Source organism: Vigna umbellata, chromosome 9, assembly GCF_029865625.1.
Source record: "Vigna umbellata cultivar VRB3 chromosome 9, Vumbellata_1.0, whole genome shotgun sequence".
NCBI classification, from domain to species: Eukaryota; Viridiplantae; Streptophyta; class Magnoliopsida; order Fabales; family Fabaceae; genus Vigna; species Vigna umbellata.
In genome coordinates, this window is record NC_142173.1 from 20,359,169 (window position 1) to 20,372,030 (window position 12,862).

Here is a 12,862-nt window from a genome sequence, read left to right on the forward strand (position 1 = left end):
AAGACTTTGTAGAAAAAAATAATAAGAACCTCTCAAGTGGTGAACAAGTTTACCTGTTCAAGTTTAATTCATGCTGTAGAAAGTTACAAAAATTACAATAGTTTTGGACACTCACAAACAATACATAACACACCACTATAACACTGGAAAATTGAAAGAATTAGACCATCTAGGGTGCCAACATTGGGATCTTGTAAGGTGATGGTTATTGGATTTGCCTGATTTTAACAATCATAATGAGCTTTTAGACCATCACATCTAAGGTGCTAAGTTTTTGAAGGGTTATATGAATCATGCAAAGAGTTAAAGTTTGACACTATGAATTCTCGAGCTTTGAAGTTAATTGGTTATGGTGTTGAGAATTTTAAAGTTTATGTACATTTTAAGTCTAACTAAGTACTGTTTCTTTGTACTCATGTCATGTCCATGATTTTATACAACTAGTGCTAAATTTTATACAATCTGCCACGATACTTAATTTTACTTACTATATTATTTCCCACCAAAATGTCTAATTCATGTTTCTCACTATTTTTTTTTCAAAGTGGTGTAAATAGTTATGGTGTTTTCTATGCGTTCTACTGGCTTGTAAACACAAGGCAAATAAATAAATTTAAAATAATTCAGAGAGTTTTTAAGGGTGTTAATTGAGAAAAATAAATTAATTTCAGATCTTTCTAAGCTAATTGTATTTTTTTTATTGTATTTTTTTTATTAAGTTTTTAGGGTCTAATTTTTTGTTTTTATGACATTTTTGATTTACAGTGTAAAATTCTTGATTTTGTAAATGTGTTAATACAATGATTTTAGCTATTATTTTAGGGTAATTCTAATTTTGATTAATTCTAACTTAGTAAACACTATAATTCTCAATTTAATTCCTAGATATAGTGGAGATTAATAATTGTTCTGTGAATTCTACTCCATTAAAAAAGAAACTAGGATCTTATTGTGTTGAGAGTTAGTTCACTGTCATTTCAATTTAATGATTTTAACTAATAAGTTCTTTTATTTATAATTTTTACTAACGAGCCTTTGATTTTGATCAAGTTTCTAGCTTTGTTTTTGTTTTTGCATGCGGTACATACTACATAGTATTACAACTATGTGGTATTTTTTTACTTGAATAATAGTAAATAAATAAAGTCAGATTTTATATTTATAAAGTCAGATTTTATATTTTCCCAAATGACTCAAATATGAGTTCAGTTAAGTAATTTTAAAGTCGTGTGCATAGTTACTTTGTTATTAGATATCACTTTTGTATTTAGTTGCAGAATAAATGTATGAGTGTGACTTCCTACAGGACTATGCAGGTAGCTTTCTTAATTAAATTCCTTGGTATGTTTCATTGAGCTGCTGAAACTTTACATTTATTCTGATGTCTACTGATGAATACTTGACATATGATGCATTGGAATTTCTGGTGCTGCATTCTTTTGGGATATCTTCATATATATTATATTTAATACCACGTGTTTGCTACGCTCAACTCATTATTTAAAATCTAATATTAACAAGAATTGTAGGATCTTTTTTGTCTTTGATCTATTCGGTAGCATTAGTCTAGGCATAAGCTAGTTTTTGTATTTTTAGTTTCAAGTTTGTAAATACCTGTAGTCATAACATAGTTAGATGAATTTGAAATTGCTTAGTTATTGTTTAGTTGATTATAGTAGTATTAGGTTTGTTCATATTTTATAAGTTCATTCTAATTTATAGTTAGTAGATTAGTTTTAAATTAATGAATTTTTGTATAGTATTTATTTGTATTGTTTTTAAGCTTTTTACATTAATTTTTACCAATTAGAACTTGTTGAGATGGCTTCTGTTACATTTCCCTTGGTTTAGTAAGTCATAATTCTGCATAGCTTTTAAACATGCGTAGTTTTAGTGGATAGATTTTAGTGAATAGGTCAAAGTTCGAATCTATCATCAATTATAGTAGTTAACTTTGTTTCTAGCTTTCATTAGTTGTTTGAAACCTGTAGGAATCAGGTTAGTTAGTTTTTAAGTTTTGTTTGTAGGAGTACTTAGTGTCAGGTTAGTTAGTTTTTAAGTTGTGTTTGTAGGAGTACTTAGTGTTATGTGCTGTTTTTTTGATTTAATCCAGTTTCTTAGATTTATATAGTCACATTTTATATTTTCACCCTTATGAATAAAATATGAGTTCAGTTAGTTCAGTTAAGTGATTTTAAAGTTGTGTGCATAGTTACTTTGTTATTAGGTAGTGTTAAAATCATATTTTAGAACTAGTGCAGTTTTATTAACCTTATTTTATTAGTTAGTGCTGTAATTATTAGTAGTACAGGTATATTTTGATTTGCTAATGATTCTTAGTAACTAGTTCAGTCTTTTGTAACCTTTTAACATTCAAAACTTGTTTCGGCACTTGAGGTTTTATTATAGGGTAGTTACAATTCTTGCATTTTAACTTAGACTGTCAAGTATGTTAGGCTTTAGGTAAACAAATTTTTAGTTTGTGATAGAAATAGATATTGTAGTAGTTCTTAGACTCGGCACTTGAGGTTTTATTATAGGGTACTTACAATTCTTGCATTTTAACTTAGACTGTCAAGTATGTTAGGCTTTAGGTAGACAAATTTTTAGTTTGTGATAGAAATAGATATTGTAGTAGTTCTTAGACTGTTTGAACCATTTTGAATATGTTTAGATAGCTTTTATGTTGTATATATGACATATTAGTGCAATTTATAGTTTCTATGTAGTACAACTTAAGATGAACCTGTTAAGTATATTGTATTTTTGTTGGCATATCTATTATTGATCCAGTTTCAGGTTTTTATCCTTGATTATAATGTCAGTGTTGCTGAATTGCTGAGTTTTTGGTTAAAATTACTACAATTCAGTTCAAAACTAGTATAGTTAGTAGTGCAGTTCAGTTTATATTGTAATTTTGTACAATTTGATAAAACAAAAAATAGTTCAGTTGAGTTTGTCTGAACTATTTTTTAGTTTAACTCAGTTTAGACAAACTAGTTTTTAGTTCAGTGTAGTTTTTAATAGTGTAGTGCAGTTCGATTTGATTTGCCCACTCCTAATATTCGGTGGTGGTAGTGATCCACAGGATTCTTTGGTCCATGCTTAATTTCCTTAACAATCAGCTGAGTGTTTTATCCTTTGAGTATGTCAAGCTTCTAGAGAGAAAGTAGAGCGTAGTGTGCTTTGTCAGGTAAGTCTATTGGCAGATTGAGAGAGCTTAGCCTAACTGACTTGCTAATTGTTTCTTGTGCAGATTGCTTAAACTGGAGTGCAATCAACATAACAAAAGAGAAAATTGCTATTGCATTTACTTCAACTTTTAAATTTGTTTACTACTACGACATTCACTTCCAATATTTTAAATTTTTTTTGCTGATTTATGTGCATATGTCAGTTTGTCCAGTTTGATTTTGGTATATTCTTGATTGCCATTTAGTTCCATCTTAATTGCAGTCTAATTGGAGTCAAGTATTTTTGAGTAGACAGCAGCAACAACACCTCAGTGTGGAGCTTGGAGCAGGCTAGAAACAACCATCCAAATAGGAAAGTTGTCTAACTTACCCTTGTTTTGAATTGTTGCTTCGGTTTTAGCTCTTAAGTGATAGTATTGAATGGATACTTTACTGATTGAAGTTTAAATATCTGTGCAGCTTTGGATTCATGAGAATAGGAAGGTTAATGAACAAGATTGCAAAATCAGACCAAAAGAATTGAATTAAGGGAGCACAAAGTTGTCCAAAAACAACAAAAGTGGAGCACGTGATTTTTGTTTTCCTTTATTTTGTCCACAAAGTTTAGCTTTATTTTGTTTCAACATATTAATTCTAACTCCTTTGGCAGCCTTCTTGGGTAATTGATGAAGAATTTAGCATGGGTTAGCGCGAGAAAAAATCTGCACCAATTGTGACTAAATCTTCAGTTGAACAATACGGTTATTATGTTAATCTTTTTTCCCTTAGGTGATTCGTAGTTGATTGTAAAACTTGGTTTCATGAGTTGAAGGGTTTATCGTATGACAGATTTTCCTTTTGTACATAAGTTTGCATATTGGATCCTTGTTTATATGTTTTGATATTTTGTTTTTTTGGATATAATATGATAATATTTTTATTTTCTAGCATTTTGTTCTTTTGAGCTTAATTTATATATATACTGGTTTGCAGGGTGCCAATCCAGCAGAATGAATTTTGAGCATGGAGGTAAATTTTATTTTGAATTCCCTTTCCTTCTGTGTTCTGTGTTTCTTCCATCTTAATTTTGCTGCTCTCTTGGAAGTAGTTACCCTACATGTGGAGTTTTCTGCAGTATTCATGTTTTGAACTCTTTTGGTCTTTCTTGGCCCTAGATATGAAATTGATCATCATTTAGTAACAACATTTTTTAATTTCGCTTATTTTGGGCCTAGCTTTGTGCTTTGGTGTTCCTACAAAAGATCGCATGTCAAAGGACCTCATCTGTCGAGAAATCCAATTAGAAGCCGCGAGGGAGGATCGAAAAGGTGTTAACTGTTAGTCTCTACGATATATTTTTTTTGCAATTGTTCTATTGCAAATGTTTGATGATTTTTTTGATGTTACTTATGTTATTACAGACATTGGGTCAAAGCAAATACGGATCCGAACCTGTGCTCTGGATGTCTAGCAGTTTGGATTTATTCAAGTAGAAACTCGAGTTTTACAACTCCCAAGGTAGATTATTGTATATCTATGCTACTACTCTGTAATTTTTATCATGCATTCTTACTATTTTTTTAATTTATTTTTTTTGTTTGAGATAAGCTATATACAGAGTTGTAGTTTTATCAATTGTTTGTCCTACTAATGTTTTGTTCAATATAAAGTTGTGTTCAGTTGGAGATCAAATTTTTATTATGTTTTGTGAGGCTAACTTGGCCTAAGTCTATTGACAGATTGAGAGAGTTCAGCCTAACTGACTTGCTAATTGTTTCTTGTGCAGATTGCTTAAACTGGAGTGCAATCAACATAACAAAAGAGAAAATTGCTATTGCATTTACTTCAACTTTTAAAATTGTTTACTACTACGACATTCACTTCTAATTTTTTAAATTTGTTTGCTGATTTATGTGCAGATGACAGTTTGTGCAGTTTGATTTTGGTATATTCTTTATTGCCATTTAGTTCCATCTCATTTGGAGTCAAGTATTTCTGAGTAGACAGCAGCAACAACACCTCAGTGTGGAGTTTGGAGCAGGCTAGAAACAACCATCCAAATAATAGGCAAGTTGTCTAACTTACCCTTGTTTTGAATTGTTGCTTCGGTTTTAGCTCTTAAGTGATAGTATTGAATGCATACTCTACTGATTGAAGTTTAAATATCTGTGCAGCTTTGGATTCATGAGAATAGGAAGGTTAGTGCAGAAGATTGCAAATTGAGTGCAACTAGGATCTATTTTCCACGTCAATTGTGCAAGACCGGGAAAGGGAGAATTCTTTATCTTGTGCATTGTATCTTGCAATCTGTTTAGCCAAGAGGATATTAAGCTGTGTGATATATGTGTGCAGGATTGGAAAATCAGACGAAAAGAATTGAATTAAGGGAGCACAAAGTTGTCCAGAAACAACAAAAGTGGAGCACGTGATTTTCGTTTTCCTTTATTTTGTCCACAAAGTTTAGCTTTATTTTGTTTCAACATATTAATTCTAACTCCTTTGGCAGCCTTCTTGGGTAATTGATGAAGAATTTGGCGTGGGTTATCGCGAGAAAAGATCTGCACCAATTGTGACTAAATCTTCTGTTGAACAATACGGTTAGTATGTTAATTTTTTTTCCTTAGGTAATTCTTGGTTGATTGAAAAACTTTGTTTCATGAGTTGAAGTGCTTAGCATATGACAAATTCTCCTTTTGTACATAAGTTTGCATATTGGATCCTTGTTTATATGTTTTGGTATTTTATTTTTTTTGCATATGATATGGTATTATTTTTTTTTTGTAGCATTTTTTTTTTGAGCTTAATTCATATATACTGGTTTGTAGGGTGCCAATCCAGCAGAATGAATTATGAGCATGGAGGTAAATTTTATTTTGAATTCCCTTTCCTTATGTTTTCTGCAGTATTCATGTTTTGAACACTTTTGGTTTTTGTTGGCCCTAGAAATGAAATTGATCATCATTTATTAACAACATTTTTAATTTCGTTTATTTTGGGCCTAGCTTTGTTCTTTGGTGTTCGTACAAAAGACCGCATGTCAAAGGACCTCATCTGTCGAGAAATCCAATTAGAAGCCGCGAGGGAGGATCGAAAAGGTGTTAACTGTTAGTCTCTACGGTATGTTTTTTGTGCAATTGTTCTATTGCAAAGGTTTGATGATTTTTTTGATGTTACTTATGTTATTACAAACATTGGGTCAAAGCAAATGCGGATCCGAACCTGTGCTCTGGATGTCTAGCAGTTTGGATTTATTCAAGTAGAAACTCGAGTTTTACAACTCCCAAGGTAGATTATTGTATATCTATGCTACTACTCTGTAATTTTTATCATGCATTCTTAGTATTTTTTTAATTTATTTATTTTGTTTGAGATAAGCTATATACAGAGTTGTAGTTTTATCAATTGTTTGTCCTACTAATGTTTTGTTCAATATAAAGTTGTGTTCAGTTGGAGATCAAATTTTTATTATGTTTTGTGAGGCTAACTTGGCCTAAGTCTATTGGCAGATTGAGAGAGTTCAGCCTAACTGACTTGCTAATTGTTTCTTGTGCAGATTGCTTAAACTGGAGTGCAATCAACGTAACAAAAGAGAAAATTGCTATTGCATTTACTTCAACTTTTAAAATTGTTTACTACTACGACATTCACTTCCAATTTTTTAAATTTGTTTGCTGATTTATGTGCAGATGACAGTTTGTGCAGTTTGATTTTGGTATATTCTTGATTGCCATTTAGTTCCATCTCAATTGGAGTCAAGTATTTCTGAGTAGACAGCAGCAACAACACCTAAGTGTGGAGCTTGGAGCAGGCTAGAAACAACCATCCAAATAGGCAAGTTGTCTAACTTACCCTTGTTTTGAATTGTTGCTTCGGTTTTAGCTCTTAAGTGATAGTATTGAATGCATACTCTACTGATTGAAGTTTAAATATCTGTGCAGCTTTGGATTCATGAGAATAGGAAGGCTAGTGCACAAGATTGCAAATTGAGTGCAACTAGGATCCATTTTCCACGTCAATTGTGCAAGACCGGGAAAGGGAGAAATCTTTATCTTGTGCATGTATCTTGTAATCTCTTTAGCCAAGAGGATATTAAGCTGTGTGACATATGTGTGCAGGATTGGAAAATCAGACCAAAAGAATTGAATTAAGGGAGCACAAAGTTGTCCAGAAACAACAAAAGTGGAGCACGTGATTTTTGTTTTCTTTTATTTTGTCCACAAAGTTTAGCTTTATTTTGTTTCAACATATTAATTCTAACTCCTTTGGCAGCCTTCTTGGGTAATTGATGAAGAATTTGGAACGGGTTATCGCGAGAAAAAATCTGCACCAATTTTGACTAAATCTTCTGTTGAACAATACGGTTAGTATGTTAATCTTTTTTTCCCTAGGTAATTTTAGTTGATTGAAAAACTTTGTTTCATGCGTTGAAGTGCTTAGCACATGACAAATTCCCCTTTTGTACATCAGTTTGCATATTGGATCCTTGTTTATATGTTTTGATATTTTATGTTTTTGCATATGATATGATACTATTTTTATTTTCTAGCATTTTGTTCTTTTGAGCTTAATTCATTTATACTGGTTTGCAGGGTACCAATCCAGCAGAATGAATCATGAGCATGGAGGTAAATTTTATTTTGAATTCCCTTGCCTTCTGTTTTCTGTGTTTTTCCCATCTTAATTTTGCTGCTCGCCTGGAAGTAGTTAACCAATTAACCATGAGAGTTTTACTATGTGTTTCTATTTGTTTTATACTTCTTGTGGGACTCTTCACAATAAATACTTTGCAGCTCAACTAGGAGTGGAGAAAGTGGTTGACTTCATAAATGGTATTCTTTAAAATTTGTAATTCCATATATTTCTTGTCGTTGTTAGAAAAAATTTCATTATCTACGATGATTATTATGTTTATCTTTTTCATTATGAAATTATTCAAGTTCATTATTGCTCTATAAAACTAATTGAATTTTATTGGCTTTAAGGAAGAATAAGATACTTGCTGAAATGGGAACTGTTACCCAGTTCTTGGGTCCACCATTAACTGTCAACGATCAAAATGTAACAAACGTTTGGTTGCAGATGAAAGTTAAGGTACAATATTACATTTGATTTGTTTCTTCAAATATAATTAGTTGTAGTAATTGTCTGCAATTGAAAATTGTTTGTCTTATCATGATTTTTCTTTGTTGTGTAGCTTGGAGGCTTGAATTATGTACTACCCGATGAAGTCGTAGTTGTATCTAACGCTCTCACCCTCATTATTGGCACTGCTGTGTCCCTTAGCTCCCAAGAGCTACTCCTTCAATTGACAGATAAGAAATCTTATGTTCTCCTTATGACACTATTTATTTTGAATGAAGAATTGTTTAGCATTGTATGAGTACCATGTATGTGTATATGAGCCATAGGGCATAGGGCATAGGGCATAGGGCATAGGGCATAGGGCATAGGGCATAGGGCATAGGGCATAGGGCATAGGGCATAGGGCATAGGGCATAGGGCATAGGGCATAGGGCATAGGGCATAGGGCATAGGGCATAGGGCATAGGGCATAGGGCATAGGGCATAGGGCATAGGGCATAGGGCAAAGGGCAAAGGGCATAGGGCATAGGGCATAGGGCATAGGGGATAGGGGATAGGGCATAGGACATAGGGCATAGGGCATAGGGCATAAGACATAGGGCATAGGGCATTGTATCTTGCAATCTGTTTAGCCAAGAGGATATTAGGGCGTGTGATATATGTGTGCAGGATTGGAAAATCAGACGAAAAGAATTGAATTAAGGGAGCACAAAGTTGTCCAGAAACAACAAAAGTGGAGCACGTGATTTTCGTTTTCCTTTATTTTGTCCACAAAGTTTAGCTTTATTTTGTTTCAACATATTAATTCTAACTCCTTTGGCAGCCTTCTTGGGTAATTGATGAAGAATTTGGCGTGGGTTATCGCGAGAAAAAATCTGCACCAATTGTGACTAAATCTTTTGTTGAACAATACGGTTAGTATGTTAATTTTTTTTCCTTAGGTAATTCTTGGTTGATTGAAAAACTTTGTTTCATGAGTTGAAGTGCTTAGCATATGACAAATTCTCCTTTTGTACATAAGTTTGCATATTGGATCCTTGTTTATATGTTTTGGTATTTTATTTTTTTGCATATGATATGGTATTATTTTTTTTTCTAGCATTTTGTTTTTTGAGCTTAATTCATATATACTGGTTTGTAGGGTGCCAATCCAGCAGAATGAATTATGAGCATGGAGGTAAATTTTATTTTGAATTCCCTTTCCTTATGTTTTCTGCAGTATTCATGTTTTGAACACTTTTGGTTTTTGTTGGCCCTAGATATGAAATTGATCATCATTTAGTAACAACATTTTTAATTTCGTTTATTTTGGGCCTAGCTTTGTTCTTTGGTGTTCCTACAAAAGACCGCATGTCAAAGGACCTCATCTGTCGAGAAATCCAATTAGAAGCCGCGTGGGAGGATCGAAAAGGTGTTAACTTTTAGTCTCTACGGTATGTTTTTTGTGCAATTGTTCTATTGCAAAGGTTTGATGATTTTTTTGATGTTACTTATGATATTACAGACATTGGGTCAAAGCAAATGCGGATCCGAACTTGTGCTCTGGATGTCTAGCAGTTTGGATTTATTCAAGTAGAAACTCGAGTTTTACAACTCTCAAGGTAGATTATTGTATATCTATGCTACTACTTTGTCATTTTTATCATGCACTCTTAGCATTTTTTTAACTTATTTTTTTTATTTGAGATAAGCTATATACAGAGTTGTAGTTTTATCAATTGTTTGTCCTACTAATGTTTTGTTCAATGTAAAGTTGTGCTCAGTTGGAGATCAAATTTTTATTATGTTTTGTGAGGCTAACTTGGCCTAAGTCTATTGGCAGATTGAGAGAGTTCAGCCTAACTGACTTGCTAATTTTTCTTGTGCAGATTGCTTAAACTGGAGTGCAATCAACATAACAAAAGAGAAAATTGCTATTGCATTTACTTCACCTTTTAAAATTGTTTACTACTACGACAGTCACTTCTAATTTTTTAAATTTGTTTGCTGATTTATGTGCAGATGACAGTTTGTGCAGTTTGATTTTGGTATATTCTTGATAGCCATTTAGTTCCATCTCAATTGGAGTCAAGTATTTCTGAGTAGACAGCAGCAACACACCTCAGTGTGGAGCTTGGAGCAGGCTAGAAACAACCGTCCAAATAGGGAAGTTGTCTAACTTACCCTTGTTTTGAATTATTGCTCCTGTTTTAGCTCTTAAGTGATAGTATTGAATGGATACCCTGCTGATTGAAGTTTAAATATTTGTACAGCTTTGGATTGATGAGAATAGGAAGGTTAGTGCACAAGATTGCAAATTGAGTGCAACTAGGATCCATTTTCCACGTCAATTGTGCAAGACCGGGAAAGAGAGAATTCTTTATTCTTTTTGGACTCTTTCTTTATATTTTGTTATTATGTCTTATGTTCTTGCTATCTTTTAGTTCTTGTTTAGTTTTTTACTTGGTTTAGGACTTGGTGTTGAAATATTGAATTATTTGTGTAATCAATAGATTTTTTTTTAATCTTTTTTTCCTTAGGTAATTCTTAGTTGATTCAAAAGCTTGGTTTCATGAGTGGATGGTGATGATCGTACTGAGGACGACGAGATGCTTTGGGCAATTGTTCTATTGCAAAAGTTTGATGATTTTTTTTATGTTACTTATGTTATTACAGAGATTGGGTCAAAGCAAATGCGGATCCGAACCTGTGCTCCGGATGTTTAGCAGTTTGGATTTATTCAAGTAGAAACTCAAGTAGAACCTATGCCTTTTCTAGAATAAATGAAAATTGTGTTCCTAGACTTTACATTTCTATGTTTCAACGGGGTTTTTGCATGCATACATTCATTGTTTTTATCTTGTATTATTCATTCATAAATATCACTTTAAAATATTTTCCATCACTGCATGTATATTTTCTTCATTAGCATTGTTTTCTTGATTAGCATGTAAATATCTTGTTTGTCCTATTAACATTTTGTTCAATGTAAAATTGTGTTCAGTTGCATATCAAAGAGGGAGAGATCTTCAAACCAAGAAATGAGAGGTAAAACTTCAAAAATAAGGTGTTTGCTCAAACTTTTTATCTAAATTTGTTTTCTTATCTAGAGATTATGATTTTTGTATTCTTAATTGTGATAACCCGTTTGGAATTCTTTTCTTGCTCTGTTAATTCCATCTTGCTCTGTAATTTTTTCAGTTTGTATTATTTTCGTTTGTTTAGAAGTAATGTTTTGTCTTTGTAATTCTTAGTTTTGATTAAATTTTGATAAAAGGAAATATCAAATTTAGGTACGTCCATTCTTTTCATTCTTGCCATGATTCTAATATTAAAGCTAGGTGTAGGTGCATTGATTATTGCATCCATGCTCATTCAGTTTTCAGCATAATCTAGGATTTCTTGTTGTATAGTCTTTAGTGAATTGGATGAGTTTCCAGCCTTTAACATTCTGAAATGGAAACTAAAAGACTCCAGATTGTGCTTAACGAATCCAAAATGTCTTTTTGAAAAAAAATTAAGACTCATTTAACCAAACCAATGTAATGATTGCTGCTGGATTTTGTCTCGGACTGTTTTTGCTGCATAATTGTTCATTGTGCCACGTTCAAATCAAAATCAAAACCACATTTCTGTTCTTTATTTCCAATCCTACACTGTATAAGCATTTAGAATTCTCACTTTGGGCATAATAGTTGATGCCAAATTGGCCATTTTTGGTTATGTATTTTCTTTGTTTGCATTGTCATTCCAGTTTTCATTTAGTTTCTTATCAGGAAAATTTTTATTTTCTTCCGTTATTCAATTGCTCATCTAGCCTTATTTGCTTAGAAATGGCCCGTTTCAATTGTTTAAGTCATTTCAATTGCATTAGCAACTTGGAAACTCCAGTTCTGTTTTCAAACCAGAAAAATTGCATAAAACATCTCTCTTGTAGCCTGTCACATAGGAATCTAAATTCTGTATTCGTTTTCCCGTTTTCATGCATTGTCTTTAATACCTACTTAGAGTTCGTGCATACTTTGCAGTTTTTTACCAATTCAATACTATTAAATTCATTCCATTTTTGCATATAGTCTGATTGCATCAGATTTGACTAAATTCATTGCATTGATTGCATCTGCAGTTTATCTCCATTCATAGTATTCTTTTTTTTTCTGCGTAAGACATCATTGTGGATACAATTTAGGTTGAATCTTCATATCTGCATCAGGTTTTGTAAAATTGTAAAAATTCAGGTTTCAGCGGTAGGATTTTACCCATGCATACATTCATTGTTTTATCTTGTATTATTCATTCATAAATATCATTTTCAAATTGTTCCCATCACTGTTTGTATATTTTCTTCATTAGCATTTATATAGTTTCTTTTTATATTGTTTCCTTTTTTTCCCATTGCATTTTCTTAGCAAGACTAAGTATATAATCTAGACCTAAGACGCACCAGTTCTTTGAATTTGATATCCAGAGTTTCTCTATAATGCATTAGAGAGGTTATTGGTTTTGTTAAACTTAACACGACTAAAAGGAAGGTTATAATAAATGTGGAAAGTTTATAATTATTTATCAAGATTCTTTTATCAAAATTTAATGTTTTTGTGGGGATGTCGTAAATGCATACATATCCT

At 32.3% G+C, this 12,862-nt stretch overlaps 1 long non-coding RNA gene across 5 annotated transcripts; it reads left to right on the forward strand.

Annotated features, from left to right (window-relative positions):
- The first annotated feature begins 7,115 nt into the window (after positions 1-7,115).
- On the forward strand, positions 7,116-12,854 carry LOC148192869 (uncharacterized). 5 transcript variants are annotated; one of them, XR_015782143.1, is made up of 10 exons: positions 7,116-7,533; positions 7,763-7,798; positions 7,964-8,002; positions 8,156-8,264; positions 8,368-8,997; positions 9,079-9,169; positions 9,397-9,432; positions 9,574-9,666; positions 9,760-9,856; positions 10,124-12,854. It is a non-coding gene; the product is annotated as an uncharacterized LOC148192869 (long non-coding RNA). The 5 variants fall into 5 exon arrangements; XR_015782141.1 differs by having other exon boundaries at positions 7,116-7,352; positions 7,443-7,533; positions 8,368-9,169; XR_015782140.1 differs by having other exon boundaries at positions 8,368-9,169; positions 9,574-9,688.
- The last annotated feature ends 8 nt before the right edge of the window (positions 12,855-12,862 follow it).